This window comes from Thalassophryne amazonica, chromosome 1 (genome assembly GCF_902500255.1).
Source record: "Thalassophryne amazonica chromosome 1, fThaAma1.1, whole genome shotgun sequence".
Lineage (NCBI taxonomy): Eukaryota > Metazoa > Chordata > Actinopteri > Batrachoidiformes > Batrachoididae > Thalassophryne > Thalassophryne amazonica.
The window spans coordinates 133758292-133780265 of NC_047103.1; the positions used below are offsets into that span (position 1 = coordinate 133758292).

The 21974-nt window shown below is 42.6% G+C and overlaps 1 long non-coding RNA gene across 1 annotated transcript; it reads right to left on the reverse strand.

The window, feature by feature from the left end:
• Nucleotides 1–257: 257 nt before the first annotated feature.
• Nucleotides 258–21159, reverse strand: LOC117514503. The gene is made up of 3 exons (XR_004561892.1): nucleotides 20760–21159; nucleotides 14544–14547; nucleotides 258–268 (listed from the first exon to the last, which is right to left on the reverse strand). It is a non-coding gene; the product is annotated as an uncharacterized LOC117514503 (long non-coding RNA).
• Between the last annotated feature and the right edge of the window lie 815 nt (nucleotides 21160–21974).

The following is a 21974-nucleotide window of genomic DNA, read 5'->3' on the forward strand; positions in this document are numbered from 1 at the left end:
CGGTCCTCCTGGCCGATTTCTACCGCCGACACCCGGACAAGCCTGGTCGGGCGCCAGGAGGCGCCCGTGAGGGGGGGTCCTGTGTGTGGGCCGCTGAAGAGGAGGTACTGCTGGCCCACCACCACCAGCTTGGAGTGCGGGCTTCAAGCATGAGAGGGCCGCCGGAGCCATTGGAAGTGACAGCTGTCACTTGTCACCACACCAGCTGTCTCTCATCACCACCTCATAAGAAGCGGATTACAACTCCACCTCCTCGCCGAGAAATCATCTACCACTAGAGGTAATCTTCTCTGCTGTATTTTCTGAGTGTTTTTTCAAATTGTGATCTGTGTGCAGCCGTACACCTGTGAAGTCTGTTGGAGATTGGATTGGCGGATAGTGAGAGGACGACAGTCTTTGTCTCTCACTCCATCCAGAAGAGGGACAAACAGGAGCTGCACGAGTGATAACGTATCTGGAGGTGGAGGTTTTCCCTCCCGGAGGAATTGTGTGTAAAGGTTGCTGGGCGTGAGGACTCACACTCACCGTCATCTGTTTCTTGTCTGCCAGCAGTACCAGGGCCGACAACGGAGGACAGAGACCACCTGGGGACACAGGACTTGGCGGCTCCGGTGTTCTTCAGGCCGTTGGTGGTGGAAGCGGTGTGGGCCCCGGCTCTTCGATCACCAGAGGTCTCCTATCTTCGAGCCTGCCCACAGTCCTCTTGTGTACAATTGGCATCCATTATTTTTCTGTCTGTATTCCGTTGTGTGCCTTCACAACATTAAATTGTTACTCCTTTTCTTATCCATTGTCCGTTCATTTGCGCCCCCTGTTGTGGGTCCGTGTTACGACACCTTCACAACAGATTCTCACAAATTCAACAAGACCAAGCATTCATGATATGCACACTCTTAAGGCTATGAAATTGGGCTATTAGTAAAAAAAAAAAGTAAAAAAGGGGGTGTTCACAATAATAGTAGCATCTGCTGTTGACACTACAAACTCAAAACTATTATGTTCAAACTGCTTTTTTAGCAATCCTGTGAATCACTAAACTAGTATTTAGTTGTACGAGTATAACCACAGTTTTTCATGATTTCTTCACATCTGCGAGGCATTAATTTTGTTGGTTTGGAACCAAGATTTTGTTCGTTTACTAGTGTGCTTGGGGTCATTGTCTTGTTGAAACACCCATTTCAAGGGCATGTCCTCTTCAGCATAAGGCAACATGACCTCTTCAAGTATTTTGACATATCCAAACTGATCCATGATACCTGGTATGTGATATATAGGCCCAACACCATAGTAGGAGAAACATGCCCATATCATGATGCTTACATCACCATGCTTCACTGTCTTCACTGTGAACTGTGGCTTGAATTCAGAGTTTGGGGGTCCTCTCACAAACTGTCTGTGGCCTTGGACCCAAAAAGAACAATTTTACTCTCATCAGTCCACAAAATATTCCTCCATTTCTCTTTAGGCCAGTTGATGTGTTCTTTGGCAAATTGTAACCTCTTCTGCACGTCTTTTATTTAACAGAGGGACTTTGCGGGGGATTCTTGCAAATAAAGTAGCTTCACACATGTCTTCTAACTGTCACAGCACTTACAGGTAACTCCAGACTGTCTTTGATCATCCTGGAGCTGATCAATGGGTGAGCCTTTGCCATTCTGGTTATTCTTCTATCCATTCTGATGGTTGTTTTCCATTTTCTTCCACGTGTCCTCTGTTTTTTATTTTTTTATTTTGTCCATTTTAAAGCATTGGGGATCATTGTAGATGAACAGCCTATAATTTCTTGCACCTGCGTATAAGTTTTCCCCTCTCCAATCAACTTTTTATTCAAACTACGCTGTTCTTCTGAACAATGTCTTGAACATCCCAGTATGAAAAGTATGTTCAACAGGTGCTGGCTTCATCCTTAAATAGGGGACACCTGATTCACACCTGGTTGTTCCACAAAATTGACAAACTCACTGACTGAATGCCACACTACTATTATTGTGAACACACCCTTTTTCTACTTTTTTTTTTTTACTAATAGCCCAATTTCATAGCCTTAAGAGTGTGCATATCATGAATGCTTGGTCTTGTTGGATTTGTGAGAATCTACTGAATCTACTGGTACCTTGTTTCCCATGTAACAATAAGAAATATACTAAAAACCTGGATTAATCTTTTTAGTCACATAGCACTACTATTATTCTGAACACTACTGTACTTTCCCTTAATTATCAGGACTAATCTTTGTCTTTTGTGGAATGATCTCCTTGCATCAATAAAACAGTTAGATTCTGTCGAGACTTTCAAGTCCAGACTTAAGACACACTTATTTTCCCTTTGGTATGGCTAGCATACTGGCATAGTAAGTTTCTATGCTTTTTAACCTGTTAAATTGATTTTATTAGTAAACAGAGCGGGCCGTGGCCTCAACTTATGTAAAGACTGAGTCTTTCAGTGAAGCTTTGGGCTAGTGGCCAGTGATCACTTTAGTATTTCTTCTGTTTTTATACTTACTTAATGCTGACAAATTATACTGTATTTGTTGTCTTTTTGCCACCTGATTCTGTTTTTTTTTTTCTCTCTCTCTGTTTGAGGTGCAGCTCCATCCAGAGGTGTCTTCTTCTGCAGTCCTCCCATCCTGTACACCAGCATGGACTCCAAAAATTTCTTGTATATTTGTGTTGTCAAGTGTGTCGGTAGCATGGCCCAAGCAGAGGGTCACCTGTTTGAGTCTGGTCTGCTTGAGGTTTCTTCCTCAAATCATCAGACGGAGCTTTTCCTTACCACTGTCGCCTGTGTGCTTGCCTCTGGAGGTTGGTAAGGTTAGACCTTACTTGTGTAGCTCCTTTGGAAGCCTCGACATGGAGCCTGTGAGACTCGGATTTGGGATTTGGGTTGCACTGTAGGAGCCTTGGGATAGATTAGGAGGACGTGCATGCCTGGTCTATGCCTGCTAAAAGTAACACCTGGATGGGGAGGAGCAGCAGGAGATAGATGGACAACCATGTCAGCTGCATTCTGTATTCCTCTGCATGCATTACCCTTTGCTCACATTGATTTATTATGCTCTTTGATAGTTATAGATATACTGTACATTTTTTTTAATGCTGCAACATGACTATTGCAACTGAAATGCCCAAGGACATGTTTTCGAGCCGCAGTGTTGTTGTAGTTGACTGATGAGTCATTTTCAAAAAGCCATCTAAGCTTTTCATATCCTCACTCATGTGTATGTGAACACGCTTGATAAAGTTGCTGTTGCGGTGGGAGTTGTCATCTTATGCTGGTTCCTCAAAATGAACTCTGTCTGTATATAGTGAAGCCATACTGACAACTCAAGCTTGTTTTTGCCTCTGTGAGTAATTTCCTCATCGTACCTCTATTCTTTCATTACATGTCCCCGGGGACTGTTATTATTACAACATAAATAATAGAGACATGCCAAATGTACATTTTTAAAGATAATGTTTGTTTTGATGCCCTCCAGGTTAACGGCATGCCCACACTGCACTCTTCAAGAGGAGAATTCAAGGGTTTCACTGCACATGGTGTCCATCATTTAGATCATGTGAGACAGGACTTGAAGAGTTGTTTGAAGGCTTCAATGTGCAACACCTCTCTGATGTTTGCGCTAAGAATTAATAATGTGTCTACATGTTCCAAGTACACAGGTAGAGCTTGATGGAATTTGTGAAGAACCATTTAATACAACTTTAAGGGCCTCTTTGTACATTATATCAACATATGAACAAAAAATTATATTAAAAACAATTTCACACATTTTTTGTTTATGCCATTTCAAATACAAAAAAAAAAAATAAATAAATTAAGAAAAAAAAATCTAAAATTACCTCCCTTAAACTCAACTAAAAGCAACCTCAACAACTTGATATAAATTAATTAAAAATATAAAAAGCCATGGTTGCATAAAGTATGGAACACTTTGGTATAATACCTGTAAATCAGTTTTTATTGCCAGTTTTCTTCAGGGGATGGATTTCCAAGTCACTGAATATGTCTTGGACTTTATTTACATCAATTATGAAGAAATACAGTTTCCTGTATATCTGTCAACTGTGTCGGTAGCAGTGTTGTATAGTAACGAAGTAAAAATACTCACTACTGTACTTAAGTACGTTTTGGGAGATTTTGTACTTTATTTGAGTTTTTTTTTAATTCAGCTTACTTTCACTTTACTTCACTACATTTCTGACCTAATTGCATACTATACTCAATACATTTTCTATGCGCCATGCCGTTACTCGTTACAAAACACACACCACACAACACACACACACACACACACACACACACACACACACACACCACACACACACACACACACACACACACACACACACACACACACACACACACAGAAAGTCGTGTTTTCACCTAGAGACACCACTGATTACTTGTGACTGCAACAAAGTCAGGGCGATTTGTCATGAGGCATGTCCGGTAGGCTTTTTTGCAGTTGAGCACTTGGGGGGTGTTTGTCAGGAAAATGATCATTTCTCTGCATTGATTACAGACATTGATTACAGATTACAGATTTCAGAACCTCCATGACCAGTAAAAAATCAAGGACCGAGATGTCGCCCGGTATGGCGGAGCCGGGGCCCCACCCTGGAGCCAGGCCTGGGGTTGGGCTGGCGCGCGAGCGCCTGGTGGTCGGGCCTTAGCCCATGGGGCCCGGCCGGGCTCAGCCCAAAAGAGCAACATGGGCCCGCTTGCCTGTGGGTTCACCACCTGCAGAGGGGGCTATGGGGGTCGGGTGCAGAGAGGATTGGGTGGCGGTCGAGGGCGGGTGGCCCGGCGGCCTGGTCCGTGCTCACAGCCCCTGGCTGTTGGGACGTGGAATGTCACCTCGCTGGGGGGAAGGAGCCTGAGCTTGTGCAGGAGGTTGAGAGATACCGACTAGAGATAGTCGGGCTCACCTCCACTCACAGCTTGGGCTCTGGTACCCAAATCCTGGAGAGGGGCTGGACGCTTCATTTTTCTGGCGTTGCCCACGGGGAGAGGTGGAGAGCTGGGGTTGCATTGCTTATTGCTCCCCAGCTCAGTCGCCATGTGTTGGAGTTCACTCCGGTGAACGAGGGTCGCGTCCCTACACCTTCAGGTCGGGGACAGGTCTCTCACCATTGTCTCGGCCTACGGGCCGAGCAGCAGTGCAGAGTACCCGACCTTCCTGGAGTCCCTGGGAGGGGTACTAGATAGCGCTCCGACTGGGGACTCCATTGTTCTCCTGGGGGATTTCAATGCCCACGTGGGCAGCAACAGTGAGACCTGGAGGGGGGTGATCAGGAAGCACGGCCTCCCCGATCTGAACCCGAGTGGTGTTCAGTTGTTGGACTTCTGTGCTAGTCATAGTTTGTCCATCACAACACCATGTTCGAGCACAAAGGCGTCCATAAGTGCACGTGGCACCAGGACACCCTGAGCCGGAGGTTGATGATCGACTTTGTAGTCGTATCATCTGACCTTTGGCCACATGTCTCGGACACTCGAGTGAAGAGAGGGGCTGAGCTGTCGACCGATCACCACCTGGGTGAGTTGGATCCGCTGGGAGGGGAGGAAGCCGGTCAGACCTGGCAGGCCCAAATGTATCATGAGGGTCTGCTGGGAACGACTGGAGGAACCCTCTGTCAGCGAGGTCTTCAACTCCCACTTCCGGGAGAGCTTCTCCCAGATCCCGGGGGAGGTTGGAGACATGGAGTCCGAGTGGACCATGTTCTCCACCTCCATTGTCGATGAGGCCGCTTGTAGCTGTGGTCACAAGGTCTCTGGTGCCTGTCGCGGCGTCAATCCCCGAACCCGGTGGTGAACACCGGAAGTAAGGGATGCTGTCAAGCTGAAGAAGGAGTCCTACTTATCTTTGTTGGTAAGTGAGACCCCAGAGGCAGCTGACAGGTACCGGCAGGCCAAGCATGCCGCAGCCCGTGCGGTTGCAGAGGCAAAAACACGGGTCTGGGAGGAGTTCGGGGAGGCCATGGAGGAGGACTATTGGTCGGCCTCGAAGAGATTCTGGCAAACCGTCCGATGCCTCAGGAGGCGAAAGCAGCTCTCCACCAGCACTGTTTACGGTGCGGGTGGGGAGCTGTTGACCCTGACTGGGGATGTTGTTGTACTTCGAGGATCTCCTCAATCCCATCATCACGTCTTCCGAAGAGGAAACAGAGACTGGGGACTCAGAGGCGGACTCATCCATTACCCAGGCCGAATTCACCGAGGTGGTTAGAAAGCTCCTCGGTGGCAAGGCTCCTGGGGTGGATGAAATCCGTCCTGAGTACCTTAAGTCTCTGTTGTGGGACTGTCTTGGCTGACACGCCTCTGCAACATCACATGGCGATCAGGGACAGTGCCTCTGGATTGGCAGATCGGGGTGGTGGTCCCTCTGTTTAAGAAGGGGGACCGGAGGGTGTGTTCCAACTATAGGGGGATCACACTCCTCAGCCTCCCCGGTAAGGTCTATTCCAGAGTACTGGAGAGGAGAAGTCGACCGATGGTCAAACCTTGGATTCAGGAGGAGCAGTGTGGTTTTCATCTCCTGGTCACGGCACACTGGACCAGCTCTACACGCTCCATCGGGTACTCGAGGGTTCATGGGAGTTCGCCCAACCAGTCCACATGTGTTTTGTGGATCTGGAGAAGGCGTTCAACCGTGTCCCTTGGGGCACCCTGTGGGGAGTGCTCCGGGAGTACGGGGTCCGGGGTCCTTTGCTAAGGGCTATCCGGTCCCTGTACGACCGCAGCAGGAGCTTGGTTCGCATTGCCGGTAGTAAGTCAAACCTGTTTCCAGTGCATGTTGGCCTCCACCAGGGCTGCCGGTTCTGTTCATTATTTTTATGGACAGAATTTCTAGGCACAGCCAGGGTGTAGAGGGGGTCTGGTTTGGGAACCACAGAATCTCGTCTCTGCTGTTTGCGGATGATGTGGTTCTGTTGGCTTTGTCCTTGCCTCAAGTGGAGGAGTTTAAGTATCTTGGGGTCTTGTTCACTGAGGGATGGATGGAGCGTGAGATCGATAGACGGATCGGTGCAGCATCTGCAGTGATGCGGTCGCTGTATCGGACCGTCGTGGTGAAGAGAGAGCTGAGTAGGGGGGCAAAGCTCTCAATTTACCGATCGATCTACGTTCCGATCCTCGCCTATGGTCATGAGATTTGGCTCATGACCGAAAGAACGAGATTGCGAGTACAAGCGGCCGAGATGAGTTTCCCCGCAGGGTGGCTGGGCGCTCCCTTAAAGATAGGGTGAGGAGCTTGGTCACTTGGGAGGAGCTCGGAGTCAAGCCGCTGCTCCTCCACGTCAAAAGGAGTCAGTTGAGGTGGCTCGGGCATGTTTTCCGGATGCCCCCTGGACGCCTCGCTGGAGAGGTGTTCCGGGCACATCCCATTGGGAGGAGGCCCCGGGGAAGACCCAGGACATGCTGGAGGGACTACATCTCTTGGCTGGCTTGGGAACGCCATGGGGTTCCCCCGGAGGAGCTGGGGGAGGTGTGTGTGGATCGGGAGGTCTGGGCGGCTTTGCTTGAGCTGCTGCCCCCGCGACCCGACTCCGGATAAAAGAGGAAGAAAATGGGTGGATGGATGATTACAGACCTGCAGCGGGTCTGTAATCAACTTTTCTGCAGCGCGGCTTTGCTTTGAAACTTGAACCAATCGAAGCAATGCTACAATTCGTGGATTTTATTTCGCTTTATCCTAATTTTTTCCCGCTAAAACCTTGAAGAGCATATGTCTGTGAGTAATATTTAATATTTTTATGTTAAACCGACCTGTTATGATCTTCTGAAACAGTTGATAGATGTATTTTATAACTTAAAAAGAGGACCGATGCTAACGTGTTAGCATATCTATCGTTTTCAATGTAAAAGTTAGCATTAAGCTGTAAGCATCAGCACGTTTGTGTTGATTTTTCTGTATAATTAATGGCTCAGCGTTCATTGTCGTAAAAGAGTCAAATTGTAATTTTTTTAATTTATTTTTATTCATATATTATAGCAATAACAATAATAGTCTACATAATAGACAATAATAGTCAATAATAATAGACTATTAATGTACCATACAATTTTAGAGAAAGAGACAAAAAGAACCTTACGAAACAAAACACAATAGAAAAGATAAAACCATGTAACAATGAAAATAAATAAATACATATAGAAATAAATAACTGTTTTCTGTGAACACCTAGTGAGTAGCCTACTCTCCTTTAGGTTTTGAAACCTTGTTTCTGAAGTGTTTTTGTGTGATGTGCACAATTTTCAGTATTTTGACTAATACTACCAGTCATTTACAAGCCTAGATAAACTTTTATTTAAAAAAATCAGTCCGTTTACTTGTACTTTTACTTTCAATACTTGAGTACATTTCATTGTACATTACTTGTCATAATAAATACTAGATACTTGTACAATAAATACTAGATACTTTAAGACTTTTACTTGAGTAGCATTTCAATCAGTGACTTGAACGTCTACCAAAGTCATTTTTTTAATGGCTATCTGTACTTTTACTTAAGTGTGATTTTCCGGTACTTTATACAACACTGGTCCGTAGCATGGCCCAAGCACCCCTTTGAGTCTGGTCTGCTTGAGGTTTTTTCCTCAAATCATCAGAGGGAGTTTGTCCTTACCACTGTCGCCTGTGTGCTTGCTCTAGGGGTTGGTAAGGTTAGACCTTACTTGTCTGATTTGCTGTGATTTGGCGCTATATACATGAAAATAAATTAGAATTAAATAAAAAATTAAAATTAAAGCACTCTATGGTAAATCTGTGTGGAGCAGGCCGTTCTTAAAAACTGAGTGACTGTGCAAGAAGGAGAAGAGTGAGGAAAGACACCAAGACACCCAAACATCCCAGAATAAGTTACAGGCTTCTGTGGCTGTGATTGGAGAAATTGTGGATAGTGCATGTTTTGCATTTTGTATCCCCAGTTATACAGCTTCATGATGAAGTGGTATAAAGGAAGACTTCCATTCACTAAAACATCAAATCTTGGCTTGTATCTCAGATGTACCTTCTGGTAAATTGAACCTGAACTTTCAGGTCTTCTTTTTACGAAAATCTTCCTCTGTACCACTTCGTCATGAAGCTGTATAACTGGTGATGTATCCTGTACACCCTGGATAGGATGCCAGTCTATCACAGAGCCACATACTGATAAACAAACTCATTCACACTCACTCACACCTACTGTCAATTTGAAGTTTCTCTCTGCTGCTGATACAGCAGCCTGTCAAGCACAGTAAGTTAATGCCAAGAGTTCAAATGTGCAAAACAAAGACACTATAAGCACCCGCTAAATTTCTGTCTACAAATCTCACTTATTTGCATGTTTCCTTCCACAGTTTTGTGTACTTGGGTGAACGAACCCCAAATTGCATATTCATGAATGCAAACATATGCTAAATGGACAATAAACATTGTTTTTAAAATTTAACAGACACATCTTCAGTGCGCATTGTTAGTAAATCGACATGCAGGGTTTTGTTCTTTGCGTGTGCCGTAGTTAGGATCCCTTAAAATACAGAATTGCCCTTTATTTGACAATTAATTGTTGTCTGCCATATTGTTCCCGTATTGTTCCGTATTTTCATAAATGTCCCTCACACACTCATCAAAACTGAAAAATGAACAAAATAAAAGTAGCGAGGACCTGACGTGAGGTACAGCAGATGGACCTCAGACTTTCACGTCTGCAGCTCTGTGTGCCCACGTTTATTGCCCTGTCATGGGTTTCCTGGTTGCCTGGCATGTCTAAAGCTGAAACTCCACCACATCCAAAGAAGCAAAATATTTGCAAATGTACAGACACGAGTGGGAAGAGTCAAACTCCTGTCTTGACAGCGTTAGTGGCAATGGGTACAAGGCAAACTGTAGGCAAACAAGTATTTTTATTTTTAATTTCCTCTTAAAGTAAAAATGCCCTCACTTTAAAGATTAAAGTTATTGGTCTGTTTTCCTTAATATTTATATTTATTATTGCACACTTCAGTGACTGCTCAGTTTATCATTAACGGGGGTCGACCCCCTCATATACAATGGTGGAATACAAATTTTATTTAATGATACACAGCTTTTTAATGATATTAGATAGAAACTTAAATAAATGTGTGTGAAAATTATTTTCCACTTTATTTTTTCCTTTCTTATTTGATTGTAAACCTTTATTACACTTACAAAACACCACTATAGCATATATTCTGAAAGTACAGGTTGTCCTGAAAAAAAAAAGACATCCTACTTGCTTTTTTTTTCAAAACGATGTTTGATTTTTTTAAATTTTTTTTTTGGCCCTGGTTCCAAAAGGTCACTAAAGAAGCCAAATGTTTGGCAATAATGTTAGATTTTAATTTTGATTGTGTAACTGTCACAGTTGCAATTGAGTTAGTTGGAAAAGCAGGTTTTGCCATTTGACTTGATGTGGGAGGGGAAATTGGTGTTTTGTTTTGTTTTTTATAGGTGGTACTCTGACAATAAAAGTTCTGATGGTTTACTGTTCAGAGAGTTTTGCAGTTTTTTGTTAATTGGTGTTGGGTAACAGCACAGTTCATGACTAATATATTGTCCGATCTCGCTGACTGCTTTGAGCAGTTGTAGGAGCCTGATACTCCTGCTGAATTCTGGGACATCTCCAGTGCCACAGTTCTGGTGGCTGATCTGACAGTCAACTGCAAACCACCATATTTCAGTGAGATTGCGAAGGTGGTGAACCAGCAGGGTGTTGGGTAAAGCTACAAGGATGTGTGCTATCAGAGGAAAAAACCCAAGAGGATGGAGGTGCTGTTTTCCTGGCATTGTAAGCAATTATTTCCTTTAATAATGGAGAATGGATTCATCCCAATAGGCTGGAGAAAAGTCTGACCCTGTCTTGACAGCAAAGGGTCATCACCTGGATTGTGTCTGTGTATTGAATTCATTGATTTTTTTTTTTTTTACTTGGCAGTAAAATATACAACCCCTGGCAAAAATTATGGAATCACCGGCCTCGGAGGATGTTCGTTCAGTTGTTTAATTTTGTAGAAAAAAGCAGATCACAGACATGACACAAAACTAAAGTCATTTCAAATGGCAACTTTCTGGCTTTCAGAAACTATAAGAAATCAAGGAAAAAAATTGTGGCAGTCAGTAACGGTTACTTTTTAGACCAAGCAGAGGGAAAAAATATGGAATCACTCAATTCTGAGGAAAAAATTATGGAATCATGAAAAACTAAAGAACCCTCCAACACATCACTAGTGTTTTGTTGCACCACCTCTGGCTTTTATAACAGCTTGCAGTCTCTGAGGCATGGACTTAATGCGTGACAAACAGTACTCTTCATCAATCTGGCTCCAACTTTCTCTGATTGCTGTTGCCAGATCAGTTTTGCAGGTTGGAGCCTTGTCATGGACCATTTTCTTCAACTTCCACCAAAGATTTTCAATTGGATTAAGATCCGGACTATTTGCAGGCCATGACATTGACCCTATGTGTCTTTTTGCAAGGAATGTTTTCACAGTTTTTGCTCTATGGCAAGATGCATTATCATCTTGAAAAATGATTTCATCATCCCCAAACATCCTTTCAATTGATGGGATAAGAAAAGTGTCCAAATATCAATGTAAATTTGTGCATTTATTGATGATGTAATGACAGCCATCTCCCCAGTGCCTTTACCTGACATGCAGCCCCATATCATCAATGACTGTGGAAATTTACATGTTCTCTTCAGGCAGTCATCTTTATAAATCTCATTGGAATGGCACCAAACAAAAGTTCCAGCATCATCACCTTGCCCAATGCAGATTCGAGATTCATCACTGAATATGACTTTCATCCACAGTCCACGATTGCTTTTCATTAGCCCATTGTAACCTTGTTTTTTTCTGTTTAGGTGTTGATGGCTTTCGTTTAGCTTTTCTGTATGTAAATCCCATTTCCTTTAGGCGGTTTCTTACAGTTCGGTCACAGACGTTGACTCCAGTTTCCTCCCATTCGTTCCTCATTTGTTGTGCATTTTTGATTTTTGAGACATATTGCTTTAAGTTTTCTGTCTTGACGCTTTGATGTCTTCCTTGTCTTCCTAACGAGCAGATCTGATTTGATGCAGGTGTTATTTTGGGGGATGAAAATTTACAGGGTGATTCCATAATTTATTCCTCAGAATTGCCATTTGAAATGAGTTTAGTTTTGTGTCATGTCTGTGATCTGCTTTATTTCTACAAAATTAAACAACTGAATGAACATCCTCCGAGGCCGGTGATTCCATAATTGCCACGGGTTGTATATTTTACTGCCAAGTAAAAAAACATTTTACTTCAACATTTTATGGAGTCTTCCATGGCGTAATAGGTATGTGTTAAAAATTTCGTCAAAATCCGTGAAGTAGTTTTGACATAATCCTTCAAAGTGTATATAAAGGGAAATCTTGATCCAGAATTGGGATTCAGATCTGGATCACCTCCAAAATTTAATGGAGTCTTCCATGGCCTAATATGCATCTGACAGGTGGGACAAAGTCACTGTCAAGTAATTCTCAAGTCATCAATGTGCAAGTCTCAAGTCAGCTTGCAAACAATTGGTGTTCATTATGACTTGGGACTTGCTGATTCGTGACTTGATGGTGACTTTGTCACACCTCTGGTCTGTGGTGCGTAAAATACCAAGGAGCTGAATATTTTCACAAGCCACTGTAAAGGCACCTGAAGGACTTTCAGACCATGAGAAAAAAATTCTCTTGTCTCATGAGACAAAAATTTAACTGACATGAATGCCAGGTGTCCTGTTTGGAGGAAAGCAGGCACCATCCCTGCATGGTGGTGTCAGCGTCACACTGCAAAAAAAGAAAGAAAAAAAAAGGTGACTAAAAACAAGATAAAACTAAATCTGAGGGGAAAGGTACTTAAAACAAGTGTAATTAAATGTCCATGCAGAAAGATAAATTCACTTAAGATTTGTGAATTAGGATCGTGAAATCTAGGAATAAGCATTTTGAACACTTAAAATAAGAAATTAACTCTTAAAACTAGATAAATTATCTAACACTTGTAAATATAAGTTGTTTTTTGTTGTTTTTTTGTTTTTTTCTTGGTAACTAAATAATTTGCTGTGCATGTTGTAGGTTACTTTCCTGAGTACTTAATCTTAAAAATAACCAAGTTAGATTACTAGTTATCTTAATAGTTACATTCAGCAGATGCTAATGAAGTAACTGTATAAAGTAACTTTTCAAAGTTACTTTGGCAACATTGGTTGTGGGGAGGTTTTTCAGCAGCAGGAACTGGAGACTAGTCAGGATTGAGGGGGAAAATGAATGCAGCAATGTACAGAGACATCCTGGATGAAAACATGCTCCAGAGTGCTCTTGACTTCAGACTGGGGCGACAGTTCATCTTTCTGCAGGACAATGACCCTAAGCACACAGCCAAGATATCAAAGGAGTGGCTTCAGGGCAACTCTGTGAATGTCTCTGAGTGGCCCAGCCAGAGCCCAGACCTGAATCTGAAAATGGCTGTGCACCGATGCTCCCCATCCAACCTGATGGAGCTTGAGAGGTGCTGCAAAGAGGAATGGGCACAACTGCCAAAAGATAGGTGCACCAAGCTTGTGACATCATATTCAAGAAGATTTGAGGCTGTAATTGTTGCCAAAGGTGCATCACAAAGTATTGAGCAAAGGGTGTGAATACTTGTTTATATGATAGTTCTTAGTTGTTTTTTATTATTATTTTTAATAAATTTGCAAAAATTAAATAAAACTTTGTTCACGTCATTATGGAGAGTTGTGAGTAGAATTTTGAGGGGGAAAAAAAATTCCATTTTGGAATAAGTAACATAAAATGTGAGAGAAGTGAGGTGCTGTGAATACAGTTGTATGCAAAGGTTTGGGCACCCCTGATGATTTCCATGATTTTCCTTTATAAATCATTGGTTGTCTGGATCACAAATTTCAGTTAAAAAAAATCATATAGCAGACGAACACACTGATATTCGAGAAGTGAAATGAAGTTTCTAGGATTTACAGAAAGTGCAATAATTATTTAAACAAAAGTTGGGCAGGTGCCTAAATTTGAGCACCCTTGTCATTTTATTGATTTGATTTAGCACTAATTATTGGAACACAAAATTGGTTTGGTAAGCTCACTGACCCTTGATCTCCTTACACAGGCGAATCCAATCATGAGAAAGGGTATTTAACTCACTCGATGCCACTGACTCTAAAATGCGTCTTTTCCGATAGTAACGCCCTGCGCCAAAGACGCGTCATTGAGCCAATTTCTTTTCTCCTCTTTTCTTTTCTTGTGGTATGTTTGTTGTTGACATGGACATAGAACTCAATTTTCTATGGGTCTTGAAAAAACACTCAAATGCTGAAGAAATTCTGGCACCGGGATGTTCTGAACTTTGAAAATGGCTGGCACTCAATGAGTTAAGGTGGCCATTTGCAAATATTTCTCCTCTTTGCATCTCTTCTAATGAGTGGCAACGTGGGAGCCTCTAAACAACTCTCAAATGACCTGAAAACAAAGAATGTTCAACATCATGGTTTAGGGGAAGGATACAAAAACGTGTCTCAGAGATTTCAGCTGTCAGTTTCCACTGTGACGAACATAGTGAGGAAATGGAAGACCACAGGCACAGTACTAGTTAAGGCCCAAAGTTTCTTGTGCAATATCTGTACCCATGTGCAATATTTTCCCGTGCAATATCATTCCACAGTTGTACATAATTCTCGTTTTACATTTTATATTTTGTCCACATTTTATTTTTAGTTGTACATATATTTAAATCATTTATTTTGTTATTTTTTTATTATCTTTTATTTGGTTAATAATTACTCGCACCTCAGAAAAGCACCTTTTGGAGTTCACACTCAAATCTCGTTGCAATGTAAATTACAATGACAATAAAGGCGATTCTGATTCTGACCTGTATATATACACAACAACTTCACATAACATAAAAAACCTAACCCAATTATAATACCTACATGAAATGCATTTTGTCAGAAACATTGTGTTGAAAAGTTAAAAACTTGACGTGTGCCGTGATCTGACCACTTACATTAGGGGTCATCAACTTTCCTCCTGGAAATGATCTGCCCTGCATAGTTTCCATGTGTACCTGCTGTAACCTCAGCTGATAGTAGCAATTGACTGGCTGAACAGACACGACTAAGTTAATTAGCAGTGGGTGGAACAGGGCAGGTGATTGTCAAGAGTAGGGTTGTTGACCACTTGCTTTCATTAACATTTGAGTCATAAACAATAATGGATGATCCAAGATGGCTGCCTCGTCCAGAGCTCACTCAAGTAGCACAGATTTTTGTTGTTTAATTCTGTTTGTCCTTTGCTTTTTGTTAATAATGTATTCTGTCTTATTGTGTTTGACTATCAAACTTGGCTGTACATAAGATCTGAGGTCACTTGGTGCTTCCTGGAGTTTCAGTTTTGGAATGCAGATATCCAGTTGGAGACCCGCCATTTGTTTAGTCTGAGATGACTTTGTCCTGAGCTCCTGGAACCTCCAGACATCAACATAGAGACAAGAGATCGGGCATCCTAGTTTGGCTGAGAGGACACACAAACAGATCACTGCTCCCCAGCTTACTACTAGCTCATTGGCAGTCTCTGGAGAACAAGCTGCACAAATGTGTCGGGGCCAGCAGGAGTTGCTGTGCAATTGAAGTCAGCAAACTTCACTTCCCATTGCCAAAAGACACTCTAGTAGCGAGTCAGCGACAGACTCTGGAGCCCATGGGTTTTAGCCTTGTGGTTAGAGTGACTGCTTCCTATACCAGAGATCTTAATTTCACACCCCAAAGGGGAACTACAAAGCAGAGGTTAATTGTAAGGTTAGACTTTACTTGTGTGAAGTGCCTTGAGGCAGCTTTGTTGTGATTTGGCACTATATAAATGAAATAAATTGAATTGAATCGACTTTCACGCAGGGATCTCATTCCAACAAGAGACATGGGAATGCTGCGTGGTCTGCCTTACAGAAACCTAGCTGTAGGACAAGATACCAGCCTCCACCGTTGAGCTACCGGGGTTGTCCGTGCATGGCGCGGATAGATCGTGGCAGTTGACTAGGAAAAGCAGAGGAGGAGGCATGTGCTTCATGATCAACAACTCCTGGGGCGATCATGCACCAAATCAAACCGTTCTGCTAACCGGACCTGGAATATCTGATGCTTATGTGTTGGCCTTTCTGGTTACTGAGTGAATTTACAGTGGCCGTTATTACGGCTGTTTACATCCCTCTACAAGCCGACAAACTTGGGGAACTGCATAGTGCGATCAGTAAGCAGGAAACCATGCACCCAAAGGTGGCGTTTATCACAACTTAAGGAAAGTTTTACCAAAACTCCATCAGCACATTCAGTTTAACACTTGGGGAGAGCATCTGCTCAACCTTTGTTACACTTCCTTCTGGGATGCGTACAAAGCTCTCTACCTTGTGCTCCATTCTGCTCCTGCCCACCTATAGGCAGAAGCTGAAACAGGAAACTCCAACCCTTAAGGTGGTGCATTGCTGGACGGAGCAATCAGAGTCCACGCTACGTGACTGTTTTGATCACGCGGACTGGAATATATTCAACATGGCTGCTGACAGCATTGATGAATACGCAGGGACTCAGTCTGTGGCTTTATCAAGAAATGTGTGGACAATGTTGTTCTGACCAAAACAGTCAAAACTGGTGGTCCGGATATTTTTTGAAGGGGGTTACAGCCCTATCAACACACACCTTAGAGCCGCTGGTGTCAACAGTCTGCTTTTGTCCTGTCACATTCTGGTAAAAACACTTTTTTTTTGTCTTATAGGTGACTATAAGGTCACCTGCTTGTTTATTTATTTATTTGTTTGTTTGTTTTCATTAAGAGCCTGCTGCTTCATGTCACTCTAATCAAACCCGCCTTCCGTTAAGTCTTCGTACAACTGTTAGGTTAGCTTCACTGTAATCTGTTGAAAACTACAAAACTGTCATCACCTGATTATTTTTAATCAGATGTCTCCACTCAATCAAACGCTCACATTTCTCCGACTGACACATGGGAATCAAACTGTTTTTTAACTTGTTTAAAAAAAGATCAGAACCCCCCGTCAGAAGCTTATTATCCCTGTCCAAGTCCCCTTTATCGATTGCTTTTGTTTTTGTTCATTTGTTTTCTCTAGTCATTCAAATACAGCATTTTATGAAATAAATAAATAAAAATCCGACGTTTTGTAAATAAAGTTTATTGAAATTTTTTAAAATTTTGTTTTTAACGACGGTCACCAGGGGGCGCACGTGACTTAATTAAATATGCTGCGACAAAAAGATGAACTCATTTAAATTCGTGAAATTATTATTCGTATTAAACAAAGTGTTGACATGCTGAAGAATTAATTAGAACACTGAGCGACATGCGGCGTTTGTATTCAATTTTAAGTTTGTTTTTCCTCACTTTTTCACAGTCAGATTTGATGATTTTTTTTTGTGCGTGTGTGTTTTATTTCAGATTCTGTGTCGAACCCTCAAGAGGAGGATGGGGAGCGTGACGTCACGCCTCATTAGCATGCAGCGTGTATATATATGAGACTTGCGCAGAGACGCGCCAGTAACCGCTGCAGCGCCCTGACCAGAGAGTTTCTACCCGCCGGCCAGCACTTTGGTGAGAAATCTGCAGTAATCAGCTACCTGTTTGTGCTTTAATGTCAATTTCGTTAAAGACTCATTTTATTTTAAAATCAGTAAATAAAAAAAACTGACCAGTTGGGATGTCGTGTTACAAATGGAGGTGCGCAAAAAATGACTTTGTTTTTTGGTCCGCCAAAAATCTACTCGCATCTTTTCGTTTTGTTTTATAAATTACGGTGGAATGTGGCGGCGCGGACGCGCTGATCAGGCGGCTTCCTTTGTGTTCACGCCGCACACGCACGCTTTCTGATTAAACGGCGCGCATTGTTCGCACGTTTTGACCATATTTAAATTATTATTTTTTTTTTAAGCTTATTTTGTAGTTGGTCGGTGGAGGGGGAAAAAAAAAAAATTCCGCCACGCGGTGATGGAGGAAGACGCTGACCTGGGCGGTGGTTCGGGTGTAACGCACGCGCGCGCGCATGCGAGCCTGCAGGAGAAATGGTGGTTTTTCCAAATGAATATTACACAGCGTGCACATAGAAAAGCTCGTGGTCGAGTCTGAAGTCGGTGGTTTCACCTGTGAAGCTTCAGTCTGATGTCGTCCCGCTGCGGAGCGCGTTTGTTGCGTAAAAGAAAAGTGCGCCGCGGCGTCCTGTTCACGGAGAACAAAAGCGCATCAGCGCTAATCTGCGCCATGCGCAAGTGTCTTACCCCAGTCAGTTTGTTGCCTTTAGACTTTTAGTCGACGCCCTTCTGTCGTTTAAAGCCTCGTGGCGGCAGAAAAACTCCAAAATACACAATTAGTAAAAGGAACTGGATGTTTTAGTGGGTGAGGCTAATGCCAAGATTACTGACGCAAGTGAAGTGGAATTTATTTTTAAGCTAGTGGACAGATGAGTAATTTTTTTTTTGTAGAGATTCTCCACATGTGTATGTGGTTTGCTCTCAAATGTCTCCAAATTATGCAGACTACTGCCTGTAATGTGAGTGTAGGTGTTGAAACTGGGTAAATTGAAGCCTTTACCAGTTAAACTCTGAATTGAAAAAAAATAACGGTAGTTTTTCTAAAGAAACCTGGGCGGATGTGGCGCTTGCTGCGCTGATGAACTGGAAAGCAGAGGCCTTAAAGGAAATGAGGTGGCAGCAACATCAGGTCACGCTAACGTGAACTGACACAGCTGTTGTGTGACTAAAATCTGCAATCGTGAGCTTGTAATAAAACTTCCAGCCTACTGAAATAAGCAAACATGGAAATGAAAAACGTTGCAGTTCCTTAAATGGCCACTTGAGGCTGGCCCCAGGAGTCAGTCCAACTTTAGAGGAAAACCACTTACAAAAATGACTTCTAGTTTCTGCTTTCTTAACTGTATGCGGGTGAATTTATTTTAATCCATGCAGTTATGACTAATTGTGGGTGGGGTTACTGATCGTCAGTGCGCTGTTCCACTAGCGGTGGCTGCTAGCCGTTGTAGACTGACTTTGTCCTTTTTGAGTATTGTCTCAAAGTATCTAACATGGCTTGCTGTACTGTTTAAATGCATGAATGGGCCATTTAAGATGTTTGTGCTACACTAGTGTCTATGTCGTAAAGTTTGTATGTTAGTAGGTACTAGTAGTATTCGGGGAGTGTTTAAGTCTCTTCAGTTCACCCTGGTCATGCATGGTCTTGCTCACATTCCACCTCCTTTGCGTTTGAATTTGCAGTAAGTATACACTGTGGAAACGCCCCGTGCTGCACTGTCAGTCTGGTGTGTAAATGGCTGTTTTTACAACGTGGTGGTGTCTAACCAGCTAAAAGGAACTTTCACCAATTCCCTGCAGATGCCACATCTGTTCCAGTGAAATATGTTCTAAGTTATTGGTGCCTGGTCCTTGGTCAGATGTGATCCAAGATGTGCTTTCACCACTTGACTATCATGTTTGGACCACACCTTAATCTTGGCATTAGATGGACTGAATGCTTGTAGACACTAAGTTAACAATGGTTGTTAGCATGGCAGGATGTGCTAATGTAGCCACAGAATGCTGTACATGTAAGATCATGACTAACGCTTACTGCTATTAGCAGTAAGCATGTCACTACGTCCATGGGGTAGCGGTTGACGTGGCTCATGATGAACATGAGCAGCTAATGTGTTAGCATGCTAACTGCTGCACATGATGGGAACCTGGCAAATTGGAGTTTTGACTTGACATTTTAACACCTTTCAACAAACTGAAATTTAAAATCATGAACACTATTTTTTTTTTTTAAACAAGGGATCACGTGTGCGCTGTCCGCTTTAGTAAAGTAACACATTTTACACAAGCAACATGGCAGCCGTCTGGTCCATGGCCGACTTAGACTTTGAGGTACAGTGACGCATTAAAGTTGCACGTGGACAACATGCTGTGGCTAACTGCTGTTGGTATTGGTGAGTTTGTGCCAACAGCATTAATGCTAGTCCTATAATACAACTATGTACTGTGCAGTCTAAACTGTAACTAGTTACAGGTGTCATGTAGATACAAACTCTGCTTCGTTTCAAGTGTTTTGCTTTTTGTCTTCTTGTAGACTACCTTACAATGGCTGACAAACCTGACATGGAGGAGATCAACAAATTTGATAAGACAAAGCTGAAGAAGACTGAGACGCAGGAGAAAAATCCCCTGCCTTCAAAAGAGAGTAAGAACCATCCTGTACTGTAACCTGCATTTAGATTTGACATATGGCTAAAATCTCATCTGTTTCTCTCCACAGCCATTGAACAGGAAAAGGTCGGCGGGACAATGAGGGCCCCTCCCTCCTGTCATGCACTGTACACACCCCCTTCCTCCTGCATTGCCTTGTTTTCAGTCACTTCTCTTAGCTGTACAACTTTACAATATTCTGAACCTATAACAGTCTGGACAGTTGGCCCCACCCCCTCAGCTACTACAACACTTCTAACCACCTTAAAGCGATGAGCTGTTCTTTAGTTGTGATGAAACTTTCTTGGGAGGAGGGGGAGAGACTGTGGATGTCCATGTCTTGACCAACACAGATGTGGTGTGGCAAAGGGGATTTTTTTTTTTTTTTTTTTTTCAGGGGGTCATGGCCTTTGTCCCTGGATCCTTGTCACCACCACCGGGCTTCCTGTGTGTGGTGGTTGCTTTCACACCGAAGTGAGGCGTTATGTACGTCTTATTTTTCTGTCCCAGTTTTGAAGCTCCATTCACTGGCCAAAAGTGCAAATTGATAGTCTTTTTGTTATCTTTGTTTTGTATGTGTACGATGACAAAGGTAACGGGAACCACTTTAATCTGGGATACTCAACTGGAGGCAACAGTTGTACCAAATCATTCAGGGTGGCATTTGACTTTTTTTTTTTTTCTCAAATGAGTAGGGGGTGTGAATGGCATAAATCCTAGAAATTCAGCGCTTGTCACTGATCAGAATGTTGCATATTCTTTTTTGTAAAGTCCCAGCAGCTGCATTACTTTGCCACAAATCATTGCCAGAAATGGAAAACCATGAAATGTTGTAATAAAGGTTTGTTACTAAGATGTCTACTGTGTAAATGATACTGTGATGAAAAGCCTCTGTTTGCACTGACTGAACTTTACACCAACACCAAAGAAAATGTTAACCATGATTGGCGTAGCAAATACGAACAAATGCTAGAGGGGTGGAAAATGAGTAAAGGCTCTGTAACGCAGAGGTGGAATTGGTGGAGAACCTGCATTTTTTGGAATATGTTTGAGACCTGATGTAAAGCATAGGACTAGGGGTTAATCTCTAGCATTGTACCATGATTTAAAAAAAAAAAAAAAAAAAACAGCGCTAAGCAATACCTAGTCTTGCTGGCTACGGGCCCTTGACAGTCCTTACTTAGGACTGCTACTCATTTGGTGGTTCCAAACTGGGGTAGTGTCTCGACATAGCAAAACAATTGGGTGTTCTTGGCTTAAAGCAATTTGGCACCCAGTCTAAATTAGCTATTGAGATGTGGTGTCATCCTGGAGCTGACCTGAGCTACAGTAGTCAAAAACTTAATGCGCCAATCAAACTATCACATTGATCATAACCATTTCAAAAAGGTGTAGTCTATTATGGGGCAAAAAATGGTGACAAAGGTCAGTTTGTACAGGGGTCAAAAGTTGCTCCAATTTTGGTAAAGTGGTGCAAATTATTGGTTCAAATGGGATTAAAAATAGTTTTGGCTTGAATGCTTAATTTTCATAGTAAAGGTCAAAAGTTTATCCATTGGCTTCTGACATGTCATGTTACCCTGTAACATAACTAAACATGGCAGTGCAAACTATTCCCCTTTAAAATACGATTAACCAATAATTTGTCACTGTTTACCTTGCAATTTGTTGTCTTTACTGCATAACTCCAGAATATTCATAGTAC